The sequence below is a fragment of the Zonotrichia albicollis genome, chromosome 7 (assembly GCF_047830755.1).
Source record: "Zonotrichia albicollis isolate bZonAlb1 chromosome 7, bZonAlb1.hap1, whole genome shotgun sequence".
NCBI lineage: Eukaryota > Metazoa > Chordata > Aves > Passeriformes > Passerellidae > Zonotrichia > Zonotrichia albicollis.
In genome coordinates this window covers 18,026,934-18,053,626 of record NC_133825.1, presented here as the reverse complement: position 1 = coordinate 18,053,626, position 26,693 = coordinate 18,026,934, and the positions used below count along the sequence as shown (strand labels likewise).

General features: G+C 44.7%; 1 long non-coding RNA gene across 1 annotated transcript in view; it reads left to right on the top strand.

The window, feature by feature from the left end:
- Nucleotides 1-26,693, top strand: part of LOC113459782 (uncharacterized) — a 123,791-nt gene that overhangs the window by 90,519 nt on the left and 6,579 nt on the right. Inside the window, exons 4-5 of the long non-coding RNA XR_012581056.1 lie at nt 18,163-18,349; nt 26,021-26,165. This is a non-coding gene — a long non-coding RNA (uncharacterized LOC113459782). The remainder of the gene's footprint in view (nt 1-18,162; nt 18,350-26,020; nt 26,166-26,693) is intronic.

Below are 26,693 nucleotides of genomic sequence, written 5' to 3'. Positions count from 1 at the left end.
TAAATTATTATATATAATATAATATAATATAATATAATATAATATAATATAATATAATATAATATAATATAAGTTATATTATATTATATTATATTATATTATATTATATTATATTATATTATATTATATTATATTATATTATATTATATATAAATTTAATATATATATATAATTAATTCTCCATATATATAATAATATATAATTAATTGTATTCCTTCTGACATCACTTTGGGGCTCACCACCCCTGGGCCATGGAGCTTTAGCACAGAAAGGTGGTCAAGAGGGTTTTTTCCCCAAGATTTGTATCTGAGTTTGGAAATTGGGCACCAGTGAAGGAAGTAAATAGTGTTTTCATTTGTTCAGTTAAAAAAAAATGTTATTTAAAAAAACCCCCATGTAAATCAACTGAAATCAGAACCCAACCTCCTAAAATGAAGCTTTTTGATTCACTTTGAAATTAATTTGTTGGCTTCCAGAGCACTGGTTTTGGGGTGTGATTTTTTACACTGTAATGATTTTTTACCTGCGCTAGTGAGGTCCTGGGGTCTGAAGAATTGGCACTGTGTTGGCACCTCACTCCCTTTCTGTGTCTGATCCAAGCTCTGAGTAAGCCAGTGAAAAGAATTCCTTTAACAGGGGTCCACCCAAGCCCCCAGTCTGTGCTTTGTTTGGGCTTGGCTGAAGGATGTGGGGATCCTTTAGGATGCATTAGGAACAGAGCCCATCTTCTTCCTTCCCTCAAGTCCCTTCCTGGGCAGCTCTCAAACAACACTGATTTTATTCAGATGGGCTGCAAGTTGTTTATTACCAGGATGTGTTCCTCTTTAAACATGCTCTGCCTTTGATGAGGTGTGTAAGGAATGCTGCCTTTGCCAGTGTGGTGGTGTCTCATGGAGCAGCCAAGGAGCAGCAGGACAGGAATTATCCTGGCTCCTTGGCTGCCTGTGCCATCCAGGAGAATAAATCCTTCCACCGGCAGAGGTGTCCCTGCACCACCAGGCACGTGTGCTGCTTGTTTATGCCCTCACCTTATTGGCAGCAAGATTTGTCCTTTTGACAGATACCCAGAGACTGAAGAACTGCTCCTTGCCAGGGCCGAGGCTGAAAAATGTTTTAAACTGTCGCAGATATCTTTTATGAAAAATCCTTTCCTTAGGATTTTTCCTCCTGAGAAGCTGAGATGCCTCAGGAACAAAATGTAAACATTGATTATCTGCCGCTGTGGAATGCAACAGGTGCATCTGTGATTGGTCTCATGTGGTTGTTTCTAATTAATGGCAAATCACAGTCAGCTGGCTCAGACTCTCTGTCCAAGACAGAAGCCCTTGGTATCATTCCATTCCTTTTCTATTCTTAGCCAGCCTTTTGATGAAATCCTTTCTTCTATTCTTTTAGTATAGTTTTAATGTAATATATATAATAAAATAATTAATCAAGCCTTCTGAAACATGGAGTCAGCATTCTCATTTCTTCCCTCATCCTCTGACCCCTGTGAACACCATCACATTAAACCAAATCCTGATATTGAACTTACCCTGCTGTGCTCACCTTGGAGCAGCTTGTGAGGCAAACACCTCATTTACCACCCTCAGATGAGTTGCAGTCCTTTGGATCAGGCACATCCTGGCTTTCTCCCCATGTTCCAATGGACTTGTATCATGCAATTTGCAGAAAACCCCCTAGAAATCAGTACCACATTACTGGCATGGGGAGCAATCAGGTGTCCAGGTGGGCACAGTCACCTTCACACTCCTCAGTGGACTCACAAAGGACACCCTGGGACTCATAGAGTAGGTGGAGAAGGAAGAGCATGGACAACTTATTTGTTTTCTTAGAGGATGAAGTTCAGGAAAGTCTGACTTGTCTTTTTTCCCTGACTAAAGGCATCCAGCTGCTGTCATAATTTTCCTATGAGAGCTTCTGTTCTAGGCAAGGGAAACAACCAATGCTCCTGCAACTCCCTTCCCTATCCCTAAGCTGGAGCTGTCCCACCCTTCGGAGTGTTCAAGGCCAGGTTGGATGGGGCTTTGAGTAATCTGGTGTAGTGAGAGGTGGAATCGGGTGATTTTTAGAGTCCCTTCCTGTTCAAGCCATTCTGAGGCTCAGGGTTATCCCTGGCCTGCTGAAGATGTGGCACATGTGAATGCACTTGTATCAGCCTTTAAGGATGATGGGGATAATTTGCCCTGCTGTTGTACTCATATTTTCCCTATCTTTCCTGCCATGCTGGGTGTCAGAACCCAGGAAATTCCTCTGGCTGCCCTGGAGACCTCGAGCCCCTGCCAGAGACCCCTGTGCCTTTGATTTAGCCTTGGAAAAAACAATTACCAACCCCATATGAAGAACTACAAGCCACGACAGTTTAAGTAGAATGATACTGAATTTATCACAAGGTGAAAAATAGATTTTTTAAAGGTTTTTAGCATAAGAGTTCAGAAGACAAAATAGAAGAATCTGAGTGTGTTCTTTCTCCTTCTTTTTCTTGGCCTCCATCTTCTGCTGTGATGTTGGCACTTTTAGATTAGTTTAGAGTAGAAGCTCACTGTCTAACATAGATAATGAGCATTAACAAGTAATTGTAAATATTGTACACATAGTTTTTAGTATTAAAAATATAACACCACCCAAAAGCAAGCATCCCCACCTCTGTCTTGCTGAAAAAACCTCAGCTAGACAAGAGAAAAAAATGTTATAAATAAGATACAATAAACAACCTTGAGCTCTGGCTCCTTCTTCAAGCGCCAAACTGAAAAAAGAGACTTTCTAATTATCTCAGATTATATTATATATTATATATTATATATTATATATTATATATTATATATTATATATTATATATTATATATTATATATTATATATTATATATTAATATCTCAGAGTCCCTCTGACCAACTAAAGACCCCAAGAGCTGGGGTCCTGCATTTGCAGCAATGCCCCTGTGTCACCCTGTGAGGTGCCTGCAAATGGAAGGAGGGGATCACAGACACCCCATTTAAAAGATTTTTAAATGCAGAATCCGATGAAGGAATAGAGATGCAAGTAAGTTTTGATATAGAAGAAAAGAATTGCTGAGCCAGTCTTGCTGGATAACCAAGGAGGCAAAGGGTGTGTTAGTTAGAAGGGGTTTTTATGGCTTAGAGCAAAGGATAAACCCACCCCAAACAAGATGTTTTTACCAAGCAGAAACAGAGCACAGGCAAACAAGGCAGCAAATGTGGCAAGTAGAGAAAAGGTCTCAGAATTTTCCACTGCAAGAAAACTGAAAAACAACTTACTGCTTAAACTGTGATGTACCGACTTTATTGATTGGAGAACATGAATATGGTAAGTATAGTAGTTATGATAGGCTATAGATAATAGTTAAGGTATAGATTGGTTCTACTGTATGAAGATGCTCAGCAAAGTATAGAATGCATTGGAACCAAAAGAAAGGTCTATAATGCATTGTACCCAAAATAAAAGTATATAATGCAATGTAACCAAAAGAAAAATCTATAATGCATTGTAACCAAAATTAAAGTATATAATGCACTTTAACAAAAAAAAAAGTCTATAATGCACTGTAACCAAAACCAAAGGGTCTCCAGGCCTGCCTGCAGCTGGAGCTGTCAGCTGTGGGCACAGCTCAGTCACCCATGACCATGGACTGCTGTAACCTCTTGGATGGAATAAACTGCATTTTGGGGAGCCCCTGGAGTCCCTCATTTAGGCTCTCACAAGGAGCTTTCCCCAGAGCTGGGCTGTGGAGGCACCGCAGCCCCGAGCATTGCAATCCCTCCCTCCTTCCCTTTTCTGTTCTCATTTCATCACCATGCTCAGGACTGAGTGGTAACGAGCAAGTCCCCAAATAACCTGGTTTCCAGCAGCAGCCTGGCTTTTCCATTGTGAGTAAAACCTGTTTCTGGCATAGCTTGTCCTCATGTGTGTCCTGCATGACCCCACAGGAGCCGTGGGCTCTTTGCACGGGCCTGGAGCAAGGCAAGCCTGTCTGAATTCAGCCCCACAAACCAAAAGGTTGAAAAATCCCTGCCTTGGGAGTCCTGAGAGCAGTAAAAAGCCTTGGGAATACCCACCCAGTGATTTGTGTGAGGGAGGATTTCGCTGAGCAGAAAGGATTCAGACAAACTTGCAGAAGTGGAAGTGCAGCTTAACGGCAGAGCTGGGTTCATTTGTCAAGCCCCTTTCTGGCTTCTGTACTTAGGAGAGTGAAACAATAATTGGGAGCAAAGCTTAGGTTAATCTACACTGAGAACATGATATTCAGCAGCTTTATTAAAAGGGGTGGGGAGAGGCTGCTTTGGCTCTTTTTAATTTTCAGCTTCATCTTTGGTGCTCGCAAGTGTTGGGAAATAACCCCGTGCTCCACTGCCTGTGTGGGGAAGGAGTCTCAGCTGGAGAAGATGGAGCAGTCGCTCCCTTTCAGAGCAGCCTGCTGATTGTGAAAGTGCCATTAGACAGCTTGTGGAGGAAGGCTCTTAGGTGTGAAAACTGCTTTTCCCCGTGCAGCCTGAAAAGGCCAACGTGGCATTTGCAAAGTCCTGGTGAGCGTCACGGGCATGAAACTTCCCTCTGTCCCCTTTCCAAACCCAGCTCCCTGCCAAGCTGTCCCTGAGCAGCAGCATCACCACTTTCCTTCCCACTGCAAGCAGGAGAAACCTGGCTTCTCCCTCTTGCTTGCTCTCTCAGCTGGCTGCTTGTTCCAGCATGGATCCTCACTGAACCCCACGCTGCCTTTCCCATGGGTTTGATCCTTGTAATCCAGGAGGTTTTGCAGGGTCAGCGTTCACCCAGGAGGAGGAATAAATGCCAAGGCATTTTTTTTTTAATTTCAATAAAACAGGTTGTTTTATTGAAATAGAAGTGGAAGGGAATATATCAGAAGGGTGAGGGAGGACATCCCCATCCCCATTTCCATCTCCATCTCCATTTCCATCCCAATCCCCTCCACCCAAGTCTGGTCAGGCTGCCCTTGCACCAAGCTCGTAAAAGTCTTCTCAGCTGTTGGGTTGTCCTTGTAGGGATCCCTCAAAGGAATTACAGGACCATAATTCACAGCTGCTGCTCTGCTGGGAATCTCCATATACAGGAGCACCTGTCAGGCATTTATCCCTTATGGATTTTTACAGCAGCTTTTAGGACAGGTAGGGAAAAACTCCAGCTGGCTCGAGTGACCTTTTAATCACCAAGGGATGCCTTCAGCTAAAAACCCTGCACCTGAGGTGACAAACACCCAGCTTGTTGCTTGGAGCCTCTTGGCTTGATGGGAGCTGCAGGACTCCTCCTGTGGAAGGAAAACACAGCTCTGCACCCTCTGTGCCAGCAAAGGAATCAGTTCTGGAATACCACGAGTGTGGCAATGCCCTTCCTGAGTCAGGAAAGTTGTGGCATGGAGTTATTTTTCATCTGAAGGCCCTCAGGTGGGCACTTGGGTACAGTGTTTGCCAGCTAGAGGGAAGGCAGGGTGTGGAGAAGGCAGGCAGGCTTTTTTTTTTAGAAGGCATAATATTATACTATATTATATTATATTATATTATATTATATTATATTATATTATATTATATTATATTATATTATATTATATTATATTATATTATATTATATATTATAGTGTAGTATAGTATCGTATAGTATAGTATATTATAATTATACTATAGCTGTACTAAACTACACCGAAGAATACAGAAAGGATACAGACAGAAGGCTACAAAGAATGACGATAATGAAAACTTGTGACCCTTTCCTGACACAGGGGGACCCTGATTGCTCATTAAGTAAAAACAATTCACACGAAACCAACCGAACAACCACAGGTTGGATAAACAATCTCCAAACACGTTCCAAAGCAGCAAAACACAGGAGAAGCAAATGAGATAATTATTGTTTTAATTTTTCTCTGAGGTTTCTCAGCTTCCCAGGAGAAGAATCCTGGGCAAAGAGGATTTTTCAGGAAATATGACAGTGACATTCTGCACACTTAGGGAGAATCCTTTGGGGTGTATCAGTACCCAAGGAAGGGACAAGGGCAGCCCACTGAGGATGGATGGATGAGCTCCAGCAGTGCTAGACAGTGGGAAGGGATAAAGTTCTTTGCAGGCTCTCAGAGGAGCCCTCAGAGGTCTCCAAAACTGACCAAGTTCTGCTCCAGGAATTACCCAAGCTGCAGGCACTCGGCTCTGCCTGCCCAAATAAAGCTGGAATCAGTCAAAACAAGAGATTTACAGCAGCTTGCTCCAGATAAGTGGCTTAGGAACCCGAACTTTTGTTCTCAGGGAAATGCAGGTCTCCTCACCAGGTTGCCTGGAAGTGTGGAGAACAGAAGCAGGAAGGAGATAAGCCAAGGGCTCAGCACTCCAAAAGCCAAATAACCATCTCAGAGTCTCAACAGCTGGAGATGATGGATGTGCATGCAGGGAGATAAGGGTGTGGGAGGTCCTGAGATGGTCTCGTGCTATTTTAAAGGAGAAAACAAAACAAAAACAAAAACAAAACTGTTGGCTGGAGTCCCACATCCACTGCAGGAAAACACACTCAGGTTTTTGGGAGCTCTCTTCCCACCTGATGAAGGAAGACAAGTGCTTTGTGTTAGGGGAAGAGTTGGGCTTTGTGTGACCAAGTGAAATCACCTCAGCACAGGCCTCCTCCTTGCCCAAGAGGGGCTTCCCACGTGGATTTTACTCCCTGTTTTAATGGGAAATTGAGAAAAAATGGGGTTAAATTTCCATTCCCCAGCATTGCTGCTCCCCACTTGTGTATTTTAGAACCTGAAACAAGCCCTGCCTTGCAGATAGTCGGATTGAAGTGCCAAACATCTCTGCGCAGGATCTTCTGGAATTCCAGATTGTTGGTGGGGGCTCCAGCAGTGACGAGACCCGTTTGAAGAAATTCAGGATGGGGTTTTAAAGAGCAGCTAAAAGCCAGCACATGTATGGAAAGAGCTGGTAGAGTGTGCTGGGCTTGCTCTGCTTTATTCCCTTTTTATTTTTATTTTAAATTTTTATTTCTGCTGATGAGCACAGCCTGGGCAGGAGATGGGTTGGGTGGGCTTTGGGTGTGACAGTGAGCAGCCACACTGCTGTCCCTTAGGTCTTGTCCTGGGCTGACTTTATGATGTTTTTATCCCCAATCTTCTCTTCTGTTTATGCTGAATAATAAGTTTTGTACTTTTAAGACTTGTTCCAGAGAGTGAAGAGATGAGAGAAGATGCCTGGAGTTTTGTTTTCAGACACTGCTGAAAACAGTGTCTGAAAAGAGTGGACACTCCTCCACTCTCCTTTATTTTAATTAATTTTAACTAAATAAAACAAAAAAATTTCCCTAAATTATAAGGGTTTTTTTTTTCCTTTTCTTTAAGCCTGTTTAAACCTACTCTAAACTAAACACCCAGAAAAACACCAATAACTCACACCTGTAACCCACCGAACCAAACCAAAGCCACAACATTTCCAACACCAAAAAAATGAATAATAGACTAAATAAACCAAAGTAACAAAGTGATAAATAAACTAAACTACAACCCAGGAGACTTTCTAAGTTTATAATCTCTTTTGAAACAACAACAAAAAAATTTATTGTTTAATATTATTTAAATTTTATTATTTAATAACGAAATTTTTTCCACTTTTCTCCAAAAAAATATTTTTCTCCCAAACCAATAAAAAAAAATTAAATCTACTTTCCTTAAAAAAAAAAAACCAAAAAAACTTTAAAAATTATCTCGCAGATTTACTTTACAGAAGGGTCCTGCATTGACCCTTATCCACAACAAAATTCCAGGAAATCCAGGAATTTTCTCCTCCAGGTTTCTTAGCCACAGCTCCTGGGAGCTCAGCTAAGAGCTGGGTTAAATTCAGTGTTCCCAGGAAATGTCTCTTGATATATTTTACAGTTTAATATTTGTCCTCTGTGAAGCATCTTCCTTTCATGCTAAAAGTGCGCCTATTATATGCATGGCTTATTCTGGAATTCCTGGAGGATGCTGGAGGCTCGGGCTGTCTGCAGCACGGAGGAATGAATCCCTCCAGTAGGGAGGCTCCCAAATTCCTGCAGCTCCCAGCCCTTATGGGATGCACGCAGTTTTAGGGGATAAATTCACCACAGCAGCCAGGGTTCTATTTTCTGGCTTAAAAAAGCCCAAAATCAACCAAAGAAATAACTCAAACCAAGCAAAAACCAACAACAACAACAAACAAACAGAAAAACAAAAAAACCCACCAAAAACCCACCACAAAAATCCCCCAAAACAAAACAAAACACAAAGAAACCCAAAACCCCCAAAAAAAACCCACCAAAAAAACCCACAAAAAACCCCAAAAAACTCCCAAAAAACCCAAAAAAACCAAACCAGAAAACAAACCAAAAAACCCCAAAACCCAAAAAAAACCCTGAAAAACCAAACCAACAAAAAAACCAACCAAAAAACCCACAAAAAACCAACAACAACAAAAAAAAAACAAACAGAAAAACAAAAAACCCAAAAAAACCCAACACAAAAAAGCCAAAACAAAAAAACCCCAAAAAACAAAAAAAACCCCAAAACCCCAAACCAAACCAAAAAAACAAACCAAAATACCCCAAAACAAACAAATAAAAAACCTGAAAAACCAAACCAACAAAAAAAAAACCAACCAAAAAACCCACAAAAAACCAACAACAGCAAAACACAAACAGAAAACCAGAAAACCACAAAAAAACCCTACACAAAAACCCAGAACAAAAAGAAAAACCAGAAAACCCCCAAAAATCCCCAAAAAAACCAACAAAAAAAAAAAACAAACCAGAACCCCCCCCAAAAAAACCCAAAAAACCAAACCAACCAAAAAAAATCCAACACAAACCCCACAAAAAACCAACAACAAAAAAAAAACAACCCCAAAAACCCCTAAAACACCAAAAAAACCAAACCAAAAACCCCCAAAAAACCCCCAATTTAATGGGTTTTCCCTGTGTCCCCTGGATTCTTGACTCCAAGAAGGAGGCTCCATGTGCAGGCCATGAGCATGAGCCAGAAAAAACCACTCTGGAAGGGCAAGGTGTTGTTTTTCCTACTTGCTTTTTTCTGTCCTTGATCTCTGGGTTTGGAGATGTGTCCTCCTTCAGTCCCTCTGCAGTTTTGGGAATCTTAGCCCACTTTCAGTGACTTTTTTAAACCAACTTTCCAGAACTTCATTTTTCCACTCTAAAGCTTGGCTTGCTTGTCATCAGCTCTGGGGTCTTGCTAAAAGCAAGACAAAACCTGAAAAGGCAGCAAGTCCTTAATTTTTACTTTGGGATTGATTTAGGATTGGAGGCTGTAGATGCTCCAAGGATGGAGCCCTGAGCAGCTTGACCTAAAGAGCGGGATGGATCCCTGCCCAAGGCAGGAGGTTGGAGCTGGGTGATCCTTAGGGTCCCTTCCAATGATAGTTTGGAATAAACTCTGTGATTTTACCCAAAAATCCCCCCCCCTCCAGTGCTGCTGAATTTCAGTGCAAGCTGTGCTCTCACCTCCTTTGCCAACATCAATCCCCGTTTCCATGGTCCCACTTTTCTCCTGATGAGAATCTGACCATGCAGGGCATCAATCTCCTCTGGACAGCCCAGAGGAGATTCCCAGAGGAATAACAGGTACAAAGTGATGCTGTGGAGCTCTTCCTGCCCTGGGCTGCTCCAGGGTGGAGATCAGGGGTCCCAGCAGCAGCATTCCCAGTGCAAACCAGTTCCCACCACAGAGGACTTGTGGGGAGGTCACTTTTCCTTTCCTGCTCGCTCAGGGCTTGCAAGACAAATGTCGGGCTTGAATGACTACACTGTGGGCAGGCAGTGCAGAAAATCAATTAAAATACCAAGCAGCTTAGAAACAGGAGCTTTAATTACTCACAGGCAGGTCTTTAAAGGGGAGCTAAACCATCAGGCCTCCTCTGCCCTTATTCCAGAGGTGTCTCCATGGAGCTTTTCTGAGCATCCATCCAGTGGTGTGTGAGCTCTGCCACCCCTGGGCATTGGTGGGGATGGGGCTGCCTGCAGGTCCAGGTGTTGGCAGCTGGGTTAGCAGCCAGGGCAGGGTGTCCCCATCTCTGTGAGTGAGATTTAGGCTCACCAGCCCCTCGGTGAGAATTTTGTCTATCAGCACTTTGGGAGGCAAGTCGTGCCCCAGCCCATTGCTGACAAAGTGGTGGGCATTAGAGGGGAAAGCAACAACAAAATAATCACACTTTTCTCAGGGATCTGCAGGCTGCAGAGCCTGTTTATCCTGTTTATTTGCTTTCTGCTGGCTTGCTCCCCATCCAACATGGGCCTCGAGCGAGGGCAGGAGCTGCGGGGATTTCGGTGGCTCTTGGGGATCTCGGTGGCTCTTTGGTGGCCCAGCTCCTCCTGCCCCTTCAAAGCATCCCATGCCATTTGTGGGGCTGTTGCACAACGCCAGAGCAGCGTGGCAACAACAACACAGAACAAAACAAAGCATTGCTGAAACTCTTGCAATGCCTGTCCACATCAATGTCCTGCTGGGAAGCACGCAGGGTGAAACGAGGCTGGGTTGGAGCCTGCTTGAGCTTCTCCTCTCCTCTCCTTTCCCAGCCCACTGCAACAGTCTCAGGACACAAGGTTGCCCTGCAGGATGTGCCAAAAAAAGGAGGAGGGAGAGCCTGGGTTTGTTTTTGTGTAACTTGGGGGAAGGAAAGGCAAGACAGGCTTTGCTTTGTGCTCTGAATCAGAAGTTTGGACACACACAAAGTTTCAGCTCTTCCTCCTGACTGCCTGCCACCAGCAATCCCGAGTCTCCCAGGGGGATGCCATTCCCCCCACCCTAAAAGGAGACAGGATGATTTAAACCTCTCATCTGGAGGGAAAAAAATAACAATAATAATAATAAAAAAGGAATCTGCCTGGGAAGAACAGAGGAGGCTCCTGCCTGCCTGCAGGGAGGAAGACATTTAAAAATATTCCCTGTTGACAGAGGGATGAGTTATTGCAATCCAGGGTGGGGCAGAGCTAGGAAGCTCTGCAAAAGGGGGTTCCCACCAGTGGCTGCTGCTTTTTGGGGCTCCTCCCTGGATTGCAGCTAAAATCTCTCGTTGTGGAGAGCTCAGTGTGCTTGCACCAGGGTCTGTGGCTTCCAGGGAATGGTGGAGGAAGCTGGGGGAGCTGGAAGGGACACACAGTGTGACACTGTGCTGTTCTGGAGGGTGATTCAGCAGTTGGAGCTCTCTGTGAGGTGCTTCTCCTTTCTAGAGAAACCTTCCTTTTGCAAGGAACATTCCCAGAGCAGAGAGCTGAGCTAAAAACTACTTGTATAGTGTTTACAATTGCTTCCCAACACCTATCACCTATGTTAGACAGTGAGCTTCTACTCTAAACCAATCCCAAAGTGCCACCATCGCAGCAAAAGATGGAGGCCAAGAAGAAGAAGGAGAAAGACTTCATGTGCCCAGTTCCCTCCATCTTGCCTCCTGAATCCCGATTCTAAAAACCCCAAAATTTACTTTTTCACCCTGTGATAAGTTCACTATCATTCTACTTAATTTGTTATGGCCTGCTGATATTTATCTAAGGTTGGTAATTTGCTCCATGGGTCACAATCAAACCCACAGGGGCATTCTGGGCTCTGTGCGAGGGTCTCTGGGCCCCCTGGCAGGGTCTGGGCTGGCTCCTGACACAATACCTGCCATGACCCCTGTGCCAGCTGCTGTGCCCAGCTCTGCTGCAGCTCAGACCTTGGCAGGAGCTGTTTTTATATTATATTATATTATATTATATTATATTATATTATATTATATTATATTATATTATATTATATTATATTATATTATATTCTAAAGAATAGAGAAAGGATCTTACAGACGGTTTAAAGAGACACTAATTAAAAACTCCTGACTGCCTCCAGAGTCCAACACAGCTGGACAGTGATTGGTCATTAAGTAAAAACAATTCACATATTGGACAAACAATCTCCAGACCACCCTCCAAAGCAGCAAAACACAGGAGAAGCAAATCAGATAATTATTGTTTTCTTTTTTTTTTTTTTTTTCTGAAGCTTCTCAGCTTCCCAGGGGAAGAAATCCTGGGTGAAGGGATTTTTCAGAAAATATGACAGCGACTAGTAGTCTTTCCAAATTCCTTGTAAATTCTCCTCTGGAATTCCAGCTGCGGTGTTTTCCAGCAGCTCTGTGAAAGTGGGTGGGGACCAAGGACAAATGATCTAGATCTCAGGCCCAAAGAGCACACACAGGAGAGAGAAAAACAAGGATGGGACTGCATGGGCTAAAGTGGGAATTGGACAATGAACTGCAAGGTGCAAATGGAGCAGAACTTATAAAAGTGAGAGACCTCGTGACTGGTTGTGCATTTTGGGACCATTTTGGTCCATCTTGGGTTCATTTTGGGACCATTTTGGTTCACCTTGGGTGCAGCCCTGGCTAGGCTCTCGTGCTGCCCAAGGTGGATCCATGGAGGAGATCCTTTCCATAAATCCCTGCTTTATTCTGTAACTCCATCCATCCTCTGTTCTAGCTCAGCCTTCCCAAGGCACCAGCAATAGCACAGCAGCTTTGCTGCTGCTCCAGCTTCTCCCAGCTGCCTGTGGGATTCCTGAGGAGCAAAGGGCACCCTGCCCACCCTTTCTGTGGAGTTCTGTGTGTGCTGGTCCAGCAGCAAACATCTGCAGTGCCTCCTCTGTGGCAGGAGCAGGAGGATGGATGAGCTGCTGGTCCCTTGCCAGGTGAGCTGGCAGCAACCTGCACATCACTCCTTGAAATTCTCCACGGGGTCTGATGGATGCTCAGAGTGTTTTGGGGCTGTTTAATTGGCAGGTTTTGATGAGAGGCTCTCACCTGTCCCTAAGGAATTCCCAGGGCTGGCAGAAGCCGTGGGGGAACAGTCCCTTGAGCTCTTCTGTTTCTGAGTTTTGTGTTTGGAGCAAATGCAGGATGAATTTTAAAAGGGTCGCGCTTGGTTATGCTCGTGCAGTGGTAAATGGTAAAACTTGGCTTTTCCCACCTCCGCCTTGGGCAGATGGAGCTGTGTTAGAAACGACCCCTAAATTTCATCCCTCAGTGTGTGAGAACAGAAACCTGCTGGGGCACTGCAGCTGAAAGTCACCTTTTGGGTGGGCTCAGAGCTTCCAGAGACAATCCCAGCTCTCATCCAAAACTAATGGAGAGAAAATTTCCCCAGGAAATAGTGACACGGGCCTGAGAGCATTAAACTGGAACCTTACACCAATTAATAGCCAGATAATTACAACCCATCCCCTCCTTCTCGCCGCTGACTTCCCTATGTAATTTTCTTTTAATTTTTGCTTAATAGGCATGCAGGAAAGATGAGTTAAGGAAAGGAAAAAGAAGAAAGCAGAACTGCAGACTTTGGTGAGCATTAAATTGAAGCAGTGCCCAGGCTCTGTTTTGGTTCCCAGGCACAAACACAAAGTCTCAACTCTCCCCCTGCCTGCTCTCTGATAACAGTGCTGCCCATAGGCTAAGCCCAGCCTGGGGGTGATATGCAGAAAAAGAGGGAAAGGAATAAAAAAAAAGCACCAGCCTTGTGTAGCCTGGTAAATGTAATTTCAGGTGTCTTGGCCTCTCTGGTTACTCCTGTTCCCTGGCTTCCAGGAAATGAATTCTGCAGAAGGAAAAGCCCAGATGCCTGATCCATTCCCCTGATGAAGCTTCTCTTCTCCAGGATCCCACTTCTCTCAGCCTTTCCCTATAGGACACGAGCTCCATCCCCATCCTCACCTTCATGGCTTGCTCCAAAAGCCCTGTCCCTTATCCCAGGGCAGCTCCTGCTGCTCCACAGGCTCCAGTGCCTCTCCCTGCTGCACTTGTTAAGGTAATGAGATAACTGCTGCCAAGACACTCGTTCATTTAATCAGTATGCTAATTGGTATTGACCAACGCGTGGCAGGCACTCTGTCACGTGCCAATTAGCAGTGCCTGGAGCTGCTCCAGATCTTCTGGTGGCCACATCTTCAGGTGGTTCCCGTTACAATGCAATAAATCTTGTGTCCTGAATATTCTGATTCTCACTAACCAATCTAGTACAATATACAAAACCTATAGCATTTCCATACAGCCTATAAGAATCATTATATTACCATCTTGTGTTACATTTTAAACCCTAAAAACTCCTCTTTGGGCCCCTTCTGCCAAGCTGTAGGGTCTGCTCTGACCCTTGGGCCTGTCTGCAAGCAGAGGGTGTTGTTCCATCAAAAGGGGATTACCCTCAGCTGGCCATGCTATTGTTTTCCAGCTCTTTAGGATCCAGTTCTTTAAGGTATCTCAAAGCTTGCTTTCATTTCAATCTCACTTATAATTTCCAAATTCTCAAAATCTTTTGCCAGGCAATCATATTTATAAGGCTTTCCTGTTCCATCTTCCCCAACACAGAGCCTGGTGGTCAGAATCTCCAGGTGGGGCTCCAAGGAAATGCCCAGGCAGGGGTGGGGTGAGCACGGGGAATCTGAGATTACACAGCCCTGTAATGGTTCAGGGCTGGCTTGGGATGGATGGAGGTGATCAGCATCAGCCACAGTGGTTTCAGTTGTGCCTCCAGGGGAGAGGGAGGTGGGATAAAACAGAGGGATGGAGCCAGGGCAGGCCAGACAGGATGGTGGCTGTGGAGGAGCCCAGCTGCAGCTGGGGGCAGAGCTGATGCTGAGCACAGGACAGGGACAAACCCTCAGCCACAGCTGCTGTTGTCCCCTTGAGCTGTTCAGTACAGGCTCATACTCTTCCTGCAGCCCCACTTCACCCAGTGTATCCAAAAAAGTGAGTGTTAGCCCTTCCCCATTCCCCAGAAATGTTCTGCAAAATGTTCTCCTCCCATTTTTCCTTCTGCTGCACCGGCGGCCGCTGGGATGCTCTGGTTTGTCTGGGGTGGTTAATTTACGGCCACCATTAATTAATTTCCTTTGGCCAGGAAGGACACGTCCTCTGGGACTGTCTGTGTGCTGGAGACCATGACTGCATTGGTGTCACCGGAGTCCCTGGCTGCTCCTGGCCTGGCACAATCAATCAAGCGGCGCCGCTCGGCCCCGTGGCTAACCCTGAGCTTGGCCCTGGGATCTTTTCCCAAAAAGGAGCCAGGAATTGCATGGAAAAGGCCATTTATTTCTCCTGGTGGTGCTCTGGGGTTCCTACTTCCCTCCCACCCCAAAATGGGGGCTCCTGCCCTCAGCTGTGAGAGCTGAGCTGAAAAGGCAGAGCAGAAGTTGGTGCTGGTCCCTCTTGGCTTGGCCCAAATTCAGCTTTTTTTGCAGGAGAACAGCCCTGGCCGTCTCCAGGCTTGGCACACATAACTGCTCCTGGAGCACCTCAGGAAGGGTGAGGGAGCAGGAGCTGCTTGGGTTTATGAGCTATCAGGAGCCCATTTCTCAGAAATACACTGACCTAATCTCGCTCCTATTGATTTGGAGCTATATTTGTACACGCACATGGGGACAGGCAAGCGCTGCTGAAAACACAAAATCCTGTACTCCTGGAAGGGCAAAATTGTTTCCTCCAGCTTTGTTTTCAGAAACAAAGGAGCAGGCAGAGAGCCTGACCCAGTTTCTGGTGGGTCTGTGAGATGAGTCCCCATCCCCAGCACTCACGAGTATGGTCCAGGCTGTGTTTTAAGGAGATGCTCCTTCCCAATTCCCAAGGTATCCAGCTGCCCAAAAGCATCACTTTCTGTTATCACTGCCTCCCTCCCTGGAACATGCAAAGTGGGAAGAGAAAAAGCCCCAGAAAATTAGGCAGAGCAGTTTATCTGACAGGCCAGAGCTCTCCCAGATAAAGGAACAAACAGAGTTTGTCTCCTGGTCAGGGTGACACTTTGCCACAAAAGAAGAGCGGGGAGAAGTTAATTAAACTCTGAAGAAGCCATTTATTAGGAAAGGGAAGTAAGACATGGCTTTTCTTCAATACTGCAGAAAGGTTCATTACAGAGGAAAGGCGTCCTTTAGCAGTTAATAAACTATTTTCTCCCACCTGGCTTTGAGGGATGGCTAACAGAGGGCCCATGGCTCATTTTAATGGGCACTTCTCCAAGGTGTCCATGGCCCATTGGCTGAAAGGGCTTAGAAAACAGCTGTTTCTGAAAGCCAGGGCTGTAAACAAAGGCAGAGCCTTTTCTGGAGCATTTTCTATTTGCTGTTTCCATTTCCAGTGTTTCCATGCTCTGCTCTGTCACCGGGATAAAGGGTTTTCCTCTGCTCATCCCTCCAGTGAGACAACAGGAGCCTTCATCAGGGACAGCCTTTTCCTGCTGAGGCATGACACGCTAAAGAATCCATTGCCACTGGATTGGTATGGCAAAACAAAACAAAACAAGTTCACCCAAACCTGATTTCAGATGATGATGACTGGGAAACCCTTTAAATCCTGAGTCTCTGTTTGCTGCCTGCTGCACTCTGCTCATTCCCTGCCCTGGGGCGGGAAACTGAAACCTCTCACTGTCCCCAGGCTCTGGGATCACCCCCTGTCACAGAGCTGGAATTCCAGAGGAGAATTTACCAGGAATTTGGAAAGACTACTTGTCACTGTCATATTTTCTAGAAAAATCCCTTCACCAGGATTTCTTCTCCTGGGAAGCTGAGAAGCTTCAGAGAAAAATGAAAACAATAATTATCTGATTTGCTTCTCCTGTGTTTTGCTGCTTTGGAATGTGGCTTGGAGATTGTTTACCAACATGTGAATTGTTTTTGCTTAATGACCAAGCACAGCCAGCTGTGTTGGACTCTGGAAGGAGTCAGGAGTTTTTAATTAGTGTCTTGTTAAACCTTCTGTAAGTGTCCTTTCCGTATTCTTTAGTATAGTTTTAGTATAGCATAATATAATATAATGTGATGTAATGTAATATAATGTAATGTAACATAACATAACATAGCATAACATAACATAACATAACATAACATAACATAACATAACATAACATAACATAACATAACACAATATATAACATGACACAATATAATAATGAATTAGCCTTCTAAGAACATGTAGTCAGATTCTCAATTCTTCCTTCATCCTGGGCACCCTGAAAATGCCACAACTCCTTGTTTTAGAGAGCCTTTTTCTCATTTCAGCTATGCTAAAATTCAACAACCTTGTTGTCTGTAAAGGCACTGTGCCTGGTGGTGGATGTGACTTTGTCACCTGAATCCTCCGCCCTGTGGAGCCTTCAGAAGACACTTTTGCACTTGATGACATTTTAATATTGACAGGCCTTTTCTTGTGCATCAGCCCCCTGAATCTGGGGAGTCCAGGTGAGTCTGGGAGAAAATAAAAATAGAAGGAAGAACATTTGATGGCCATGCTTAGTTAATACCAAAAAGATGAAAACACAGCCAACCTCCAAGAGTGGGAAAAGACCTTGTGATATTTAGTGAGCAGATAATAAAACAGCAGATGAAATTCAAGGCTGCTAAATGAAAAACAATGCACAGGGGGGAAATCACTGGGCTCTGAACTGGCTGTTACTGCTTGGGAAGGAGATCTGAGAGTTGTGCTGGAAATATCTGTCAAAATAACACTGCTGGTCCATAGTAGCCCAAAAAAACCAGGGAGGTAAAAGAAGCCAAAATGGGGAATGTTATTGTGCTGCTTAATGAATGTCTTGTATCTCCTGCCTCGAGCAATTTGTGAGGAGCCCACAAAAATGGATGGGAAGAAGCCTAGAAAATTATCCACAGAAGGCAAGGATTGATAAAGAAAGGGCCAGGCATGAAATTGTGTGAGTTGTAAAGCTGAAGAATTAATCAGCAGTGATGGCTCAGCTGAAGAAACACTTGGAATGAGGAGAATCCCTGAATCTCAGAATGGTTTGGGATGGAAGGGACCTCAGGGATGATCCATTCCAACCCCTGCCACGGGCAGAGACACCTTCCCCTGTCTCAGGTTGCTTCAAGCCCTGTCCACCCTGGCCTGGGACACTTCACTTGTTGAACCCCATGAGGTTCACACAGTCCCAGCTGTCCTGCTGTCCCTCTGGGTGCCATTCTTCTGTCCTGGATACAAGGAAGAGCTCAAGAAGCTCCCACGAGTGAAGGCAAACTCTTCACCCAGCAGCCTGTTAAAAAGTAGGGCTTAATTCCACAGGAAATTGTAGGTACTGGAGGCTTACATAGACTAGGAAAGTGGTTAGATATTTTCACATGGGGACAAAAAAAGGGAATGAAGTGGTTGTTTCTCCCCATCCTGTTCCAGAGCAGTTGGAGTGAGAAGACAGAGGCTCACTAGTGCCTTGTGTCCCATCCTGATGGTGTCTTGGACTCTCTGCCTTTTCCACCTCCATCCAGACCTGCTGAGCAGTTTCCTGAGGAATCCTGTTCCTAAGACAGCCTCTGCAACAGCTTTGTTAGCCAAGCATGGAATTCTTCTCATTACTTTTCCTGTGAGTATTTAATCCGTGTGCTGGAGGTGCTCGTGGTGTTTTCCCTCTTGCAAATCCATTGGGAACATCCCCTCGTGCTGCTTGGCATCTCTCCCCAGGGATCTGTGGGATCTGGGTCTGCTTCCCTGGTCAAGGATTTGCAGGCACAGCATCCTGGGAGCCTGGAGCTGATGCTCCACTCCCCAGCAGAGCCTGGCTGCTGGATATCACCTGCCCAATGGTCCCCTTTATGGCCGGGCAGACAGGCTGAAATTCACAGCCACCGCTTACCAAAGAATAATGAAACACTTCCTGAGGTGGCAATAAATATCCCCTGCCATGGCAGCACTCCTCTTCGATCCAGGGAAATGCTTTAAAACTCAGAAAAGTGGGATTTATTTATTTTTTTATTTTATTTTAATGCCTCTCCACTTGCTGGTTGCAGCTGGGTGAGGAGAGCATGGATGGGGTTTGTTGCTCCCTAGGGAATTCCAACACTGGCCCTGTAAGGCAGAGGGTGACTGTGGAAAGTGATGGATTTTTCAAAGCCAGCCTCTGAATCAGGCTCGTGGTTGTGGTGGCTTGAAAATAGATAAATTTCAATGAGATAAAGGGGGTTGAGGTCTGCAGGGGGAACAGGCAGCACGGAGCAAGGGGAGGCAGGAGACATCAGATGGCAGCAACCAGCAGAGGAGATTGACTTAATGGGATCAGCCCTCGTTTTGTTCTTATTACCAGCACCTTGGGAGGGCAGTTTCTCTTAATTAATTCCTTTGGTCTCTCAGACAGGCAGCTGAGGCCTGTGTCCCATCCTGTGGGCCAGGACGGGCTCCTGTGCCAGAATCCCAAAACGGTTTGAGTTGGAAAAGACCTGAAATCTCCCCTCATGCCATGGACAGGGACACCTCCCACTCGACCAGGGTGTTCAGAAGAGATCTCCTTAATGTGGCTGCTCCCACAAGACACTTGTGGAAGATCCCAAAATCAGCATCTATTTTAAATGCTGACTACAAATTCAGTTGTAACGTAGGATTCTCTTGCTGGCTGCGTAACTGGGGTGAAACACGGCCAGACCCAGCTCTCCTTTCTCCTGCCACCATTCACTGGCTGGGTGGGGGAAATCTCTTCCCTCAGCCTCCCTTCAATGGTTCACCAGGTTTTTAATGTGGAGCAGGGAAAAAGAAAAGAAAGAAAGAGCTCAATTTATGCTCTTGGTATCACTCAGCATTTTCTACGCCCGTGGTTAAGTTGTGATTGCTATCAAGGCTGAGGAAATCTCCAGAGGCTGAAAATCAAGGTGAAAGCTTGCTTTCATGGATTATTTCCAGTCACTTTTCTTCTGGCTCTGCTAAAAATAACTCAGGAATAGCTTTCTTGGAGCATTCCTATTCCCTCCTGGCTGGAACAGAGAAGGTCAGGAGGATGAAAGTGAGCAGCACTGGGGGGAAGGAGTTGCAGCACATCCTTGCTTCTGTGGGTTTGGATGAGATTTGTTTGCTGGTTTGTCTGGGTTTTTCACTTTGATCTCAACCTGATTAACTTTCTCTCTGCATTTCTTCCCTTTAGCCCATAGCTGGGTATTTTGGTCCTACTGAAGCACAAAACTTGCTGCTTGGTTTTACCCATTTCTGTTTAAAAATCCATGAGAAACGTCCCCAAATGTAGATGGGGATGACAATATTTTAAGATCTTTATCCAAGACCTTGAGATGATGCCGTGCTGAGTCTCTTGTGTCAGGACAGCCAGCCTGCTTTCCCTTGCAATAGTTATGGATTTTCTTAATTGCTGGTTTGGTCCCTAAATTTCCTGCAGCTTTTTAGTCTGGATTGTTTCATGGGATCTGACAGGAGATAATGGTACCTGAGGAGACAGCCAAGGTGTTTTCACAGGATGGTGTCCTGGATTGTGAGGGAAATCTGTGTTCTATTCCCATCTGTCAGAGCTGGGGCAGTTATCTTCTGTTCTTGGGGCAGTTTTCTTTATGTCTTCCACAAATCCATCCTCCCTCCAGGAGATCTCTGCTGTCCATGGGCCATTAATCACTAATTATCCTCTGTCCATGGCCACTGAGTGTCCCTGCATGGCTGATCCAATCCCAGCATCCCATGGGGAGATGCTCCGCCCAGGGGAGGAGCCAAGCATTCCTACCTGGATCCAATCTGGGCATTGGGACACCCCAGCAGCCTTTGCCCCCTGCATTGCCAGAGGACCAGCTTTCTGCTGCCCTGCATTGCCAGAGGGAGCCCAGGCCCATCTCCAGCCACCATGGGATGGGGCTGTGCCACCACCCTGACACACAGGGGCACAGGGCCTGCTCTGACTCTTCCAGTGCTTTGTTTTGTACTATTGCATTTGCATTTTTAATTTTCCTAATAAAGAACTGTTATTCCTACTCCCGTGTCTTTGCCTGAGACCCCCCTAATTTCAAAATTATAACAATTCAGAGGGAGGGGGTTTGCATTTTCCATTTCAAGAGAGGCTCCTGCCTTCCTCAGCAGACACCTGTCTTTTCAAACCAAGACAGGCGAGTATCCAGGTGAGGCAAAGTGGAAATCTTCCAGGGTAGAAATCCATTTTGATTTAGGTGAAATGTACGTTTTTGAGTTGAGTCTGTGGTTAGAAAACATAGCTATTTAGCCTGATTGCAAGGCCTAGGCTCAGAGAAACTGCTTCAGAGAAGGACAGAGATAAGGGGTGGGGGAGACAGAAGGGGATAGAGAGAGACAGTCTGCTGTGAGAGCAGGGCAACCTGACCTAGGGATTATTTCTGATAAAGAAGAACTAGCGGCAAATATCACGCAAAATTTGTAAAAATGAATACACATGAACCTATTGTGAAATTGTATGCGTATGTATCTGAGAGGGGGATAAAATGGGACCCATGTCATTTTAGGGAAACGATCCCCACATGTGTCCAGTGCTGTAATAAACATTCCGGCCTTACAACTTCCACAAAAGTTGTGCAGTTGTGATTATCTCCGCAAAACACAGGAGAGGAGAGCTCCTGGAGGAGATCCCGGTGCCAGGCAGCTGGAGCAGGAATTCCTGCTGTGGCCTGGCTAATGAGAGCCTGACTGCAGCACTCGGGTGGACCTCGGGTTAATTAGAGGGGGAAACATCCTTTCATTTGCAGATAAAACACTTTTCCTGCTGCTCTGCTGCTCGCCCTGAGCTGGCACAGCATCCAGGGGAACTCTCAAGGCATCCCAGCCTTCTTTCCCCAAAATTTCTGCTTCTGGGCCGACCCAAAGAGCTGGTTCCCACACGGAGGAGATTGTCCCACAAGAGATTTGTCCCTGTGGAGCCAGGAGAGCCCTGCTGGTCCCGCAGCAAGGCTGTTGTGGGGATTTCTTTGGGTTGGTGCCAACTGCAAGTGCCAGGTTTCTTTGGTCCTGGGTCATTGATCCAAGCACAGGAGTTTCTGCCTTGTCTTGTCCCAGCTTTTCCAAGGATGGCTTTACAGGAACTTGGCCCAGGATGGAAGTGGAGTGAGGATAAGCCTGGAAAAGCAAAAGGAGAAATGTGTGTTTCTCCAAGAGTTGAGGTACAAACCCTGACTCAGGCAGGGCTTCCTGGAGAAAACATTACAGCTTTTTTTCAGCTTTTCCAAGGGGGGCAAAGCCAGAGTTTTCCCTATTCTGGGAGAAAGGTTCAGGTTTTGAAGCAGAGTGTGCAGAGGTATAAGACAAGGGTCTTTGAGGGTGTTAGAGGTGGTTCAGGGGGAAACTAGAAGGGAGAAACAGCCAAAACCTGAGGCAGCAATAATCCCTTCAGCCCTGGAAGGCACCAGGGCATAACCCAGGGCAGAGGTAGTGCCATGGGAGAGCATTCCAAGGCAGCTGGGGGTATAAAGTGGGTCACCAAGAGCTCAGGTAGACTTTAAAAAAGATTTTAAAAAAATAAAAAAGCAACATGTGGAAGCATTTGGCAAAATTCCTACTGAACAGAGAAAACACATAATTATAGTTACAGTTATAGTTATATAGTTATAGTTATTTTAATATTTATATTATATTTATACTTATATTTAATTATATATTTGATATATTTATATTTGATTTTATATTTATTTTATATTATATTTATACTCAATTTTAATTTTATATTTATTTTTCATATTCTATTATATTATAATTACATTAATATTTAGATTTAGATTTAGATTTAGATTTAGATTATTTGGATTTAGATTTATGTGCATAGATACAATCCAGCAGCTCTGCCAAAACTGTGATCCCCTTATTTTTCAAAGGGGAAGGAAGACTGTAGCACACCTGACAGGTAAAGTGAGACAAATGCAATGCTGTATTTTTAGGGGCATGGCCATCGTGAAGAGTTCAGCTGGAATGTGTTCCCAAAGATGAGGACCAGACAGGCACTTACAGCATGGAATCCTCAAGTGGATTGTGTTGGAAGGGACCCTAAAGACCATTCCATTCCAACCCCCTGCCATAGGCAGGGACCTTAAAACCGCAGGAAAATATGCTTAGCAAGGTAGTAGAAGGTTTTAAGCTTAATAATGAATTATTGTGTATTGTTAATAGAAAGCAGACAAGCAAGCACTGTGTGAAGCAGGTGTACATGTACTTTTAGTAATGTAGAGCAATTGTAGAATCTAGAACAATTGTCTGTGAGCTTTAGCAATATCTTATTGGCTAGAAAGTTTTAAAAATGCTCTGTAACAAAGAAATCTTTGGCTGTTGCTGGCTGTACATGAGCTTTTGCCATCTTGCTGTTGTCTCAACCATGTAATGAGGGTGATGCTGCAATGAAAGCTCAAGGATTGTACCCCAGCAGTCCTGTTCTGTTTGTGAAAACAAACTCCAAACAGAGGTGAGCTGTGAGCCAGCAGCAGCCCGTGGATCACATGGAGTGGTCACTCCAGCTGTTTGCTGTTCCTTGGTGGAGCTTGGGACTGATCACTGGCATTAACCATTCTGGCTTCTGCTCTCTGATTAAATTCCTGCAGTTCTGGGAGAAGTGGGATAATAAATAAATCCCGAGCAGAGAATAACAAGTGCCTCTGCTTGTGCCCAAGGGTCCTTCTTTGCAAAAACAAGGAGTTATCTGCTCTTGCTCTCTGCCTGAGACTTTTTGTTGCTGTGATGAGTTTGGGGGTGTTTTCTGTTTGGATGTGCTTAAACCAGGAGAGCTGGCAGCATTTTGGACAGAGAGGTTGTGGGTGACCCATCCTGGGACTGTTCAAGGATGGAGCTTTCAGCAGCGGAAGGTGGAACAAAATGATCTTTAAGGTCCCTTCCAGCCCAAACCATCCTAGGACTCAGCCAGCTCAGAATCCACTATAGAGCCTTTAGCCAAAGGAAAACAACACACAATAAACCCTGGGGGAGGGGAGGAACCTGACCCTAAAACTTTTAAATAAAGAACCAAATGCGATCAGCCAGGCAGCAAAATGAAATTAGGATCAGGGTTTGCTGTTTTTTTGGCCAGGCTTTTCTCCCTGTGCACTGCTGACAGAGCTCTGGCCGTGTCAGCAAAGGCTGGGAAGGTGCTGGGTTGTTTTTTCCTCTCCCTGCTGCTTCCACCTCCTGTGTCACCCCTGCTCTGATGTCCTTTGGAGGCTGGCTGTGTCACCTTTCCAAAAGTGAGTGTAAAGCTGGAGCTCTTCCACAGCTTTGCTGAAACGCTGGGGGAAAGGGGCAGGAAGGATATGGGAGATAAATTGTCTTTTCCTGCCCATCCAAAAAAAAAAAAAAAAAAAAGGAAAAAAAGAAAAAGAAGGAAAAAAGAGAAAGAAAAAAAAGAAAAAAAAAAAGAAAAAAAATCCCTACCAGAAGGGAGTTAAAAGCCCCTGCAAACCCCAGTGTGTCACCATCATATTTTCTGAAATAATCTCTTTGCCCAGGATTCTTCTCCTAGGAAACTGAGAAGCCTCAGAGAACACAGGGGAGGCTTTTTAGGCAAAAAAAGGAAAACAATATTATTTTTTTTTACCTTTTTGGGTAAAAAAAAAAAAAAAAGGAAAACAATATTATCCCATTTGCTTCTCCTGTGTTTTGCTGCTTTGGAATGTGGTTGGAGATTGTTTATCCAACATGTGAATTGTTTTAACTTAATGACCAATCACGGTCAGGCTGTGTTGGACTCTGGAGAGACACTCACGAGTTTTTCATTGTTATCTTTTTAGCCTCGTGTAACATCCTTTCTGTATTCTTTGGTATAGTTTCAGTATAGCATTCTTTAATATAATATAGATATTAGAATATAATAAAAATTTATATATTAGAATATAATATATATTATATTCTAAAATATAATTATATAATACTTTATTATATAATAATAGTTATATTATTATATAATATCTAATAAATATAATAATATAGAATATATAGAATATATAGAATATATTTATATATATTAGAATATAATATAAAATAATAAATTAGCCTTCTAAGAACATGGAGTCAGATTCTCAATTCCTCCTCCATCTGGGGAACCCAGAAAATGCCACACCAGTGCCTTGCTCTGTGCCTGGCAGCAGCATTGCCAGCTCCTTCTCCCTCCAATTTGATTTCTTCCCCCTTCCTTCTTATTTTCCATAAGGACTTTTGAAATATTCCGTTGATTTTTTTGATTTCCCCCCCTGGTTTAGGAAAGGCCACCAGGAAGGTCTCGTCAGCAATTTAGTGGGGAGATAAAAAGAAGATGGGAAAGGGGGATTGTGAGCGCCTGACATCTGGACGGGGCTAATGTGTGATAAGACGGGAGGGCTGGAGGAAATCTGCTCTGCTTGATCTCTGGCCAAGGCAGGGCTTGGGCCTGATGGCTTTAAAGCCAGGTCCATGTGGATGGAGCCTACCCTGCCCAAATCCCTGCCAGGGCCTGCGGATCAGGTAGATGGAGGCCTGGGGTCCCGCTTGCTTGAGTTAAAAGTCTTTTCTGGCTGACTTCAAAGGGCTCTAAACCCAGATTATCTGCACTGTCTGCTTTGACTGAGGGAGATAAAGAATGAAATAAATGAAAAGGAAGCTGCTGCTTCCAGCCTGAGTGCCCAGGAGATGGAAAATGCTTGCAGGACCAGCCGGGGGCTGCAGAAAGCCCCGTGATCCACCCAAACCCGCACATGGAGCAGGAACTAAGAACAGCAATTTTAGTTATTGAGCTTGCTAATTATTTGGTTTATCTCAGTGTTTTTCCATTCCTCCAAGGGCTTGGAGCAGCTGGTTTTCAGTAAAAACCAGGCGAGCAAACAGGGATATGTTTGGATGGTGCTTTGGGGGTTCCAACACCCTTTGGCTCCTGTGGGATTGAGTGCTCCAGCTGACTGGGTTTGTAGCAGCTCCCTCACCTTGTCCCCAGCCCAGCATGGATCTGGGGGACAGCTCCAAATCCAGGCTCACTTTTGCCACTTTTGCTCCATTTTGGATTTCTGCTGGGCTCCTTCTGCAAAGTTTTGCTCTGTGCCAGAGAAAATCCCAATGACAAAAGCTCAGCTTCTGGGAAAGGAGTTTTCCCATGAGTGCAGAGTTTGTGTGCAAGGAGAGCAAAGCAGTTGTAGTCAAATGCACAAAATCCCTTTTTTTGGTCCAAGATAGGATTTTTTATTTTTTTTTTTAAGGACAAAGAAGGCTACAATTAGGCACGGAAATAATTTGGGCTGCTGCCTGTGTTGGAGATAACTCTCCATGAGAGATGCTGGCTCGGATGTTTTTTTCTCTCCATCCACAGGTGAGAATAACTTCAAAACTTAAACCCAACACAGAAAGGCAGAGAGGGAAAGGTTTAATTGTCCTGATTCTGCTGCAGGCTGATAAGCTCCCATTGATTTTCTGTAGCCAAGTCTCCAGAGTGAACGTGGGTGATGTTCCTGCAGGTGAGTGCGTGAAGGTTTCTCACTCCTTGGGTATTCCTAATTCTCTATTTCCTATTTCTCATGCAGAGAGCTTGATGCTTCCTCCAGTAAGTGACCATTTGCAGCACTAATTTTTTAGGGTTTTGGGTTATTTTTTACATCTCCTTTTCACCCTTTCTGTTGGCTTCCTATGAACTTCCCTCCAGGGTGGGGAGAGGTCTCAGGAAAATGTCCCTTCACCAAGGTGCATCCCTCAGCCTGAAGCAGCTTCATGTCCACCCTGTCCTTTAAAACCCTCTGCTCCAGTGGTCTGAATCCCTGCCTGTTTCTGCCTGCAAACTCAGACAGAGGGAAAAACACAAATAAAGGCAGTACCCAGCCAGGGATCTCCCAATAACTTAAACTATTTTATCCTGGAGAACACAAAAATATCCAATTGACTCTTCATCTATTTGTTTTGAGGATTTATTGGAAAGAAAAATAAATGAACACAGGAAGAAGGGGTAGTCCAGCAAGTTTTTTGTGCATTTCAGAAATCTACAAGCTCCA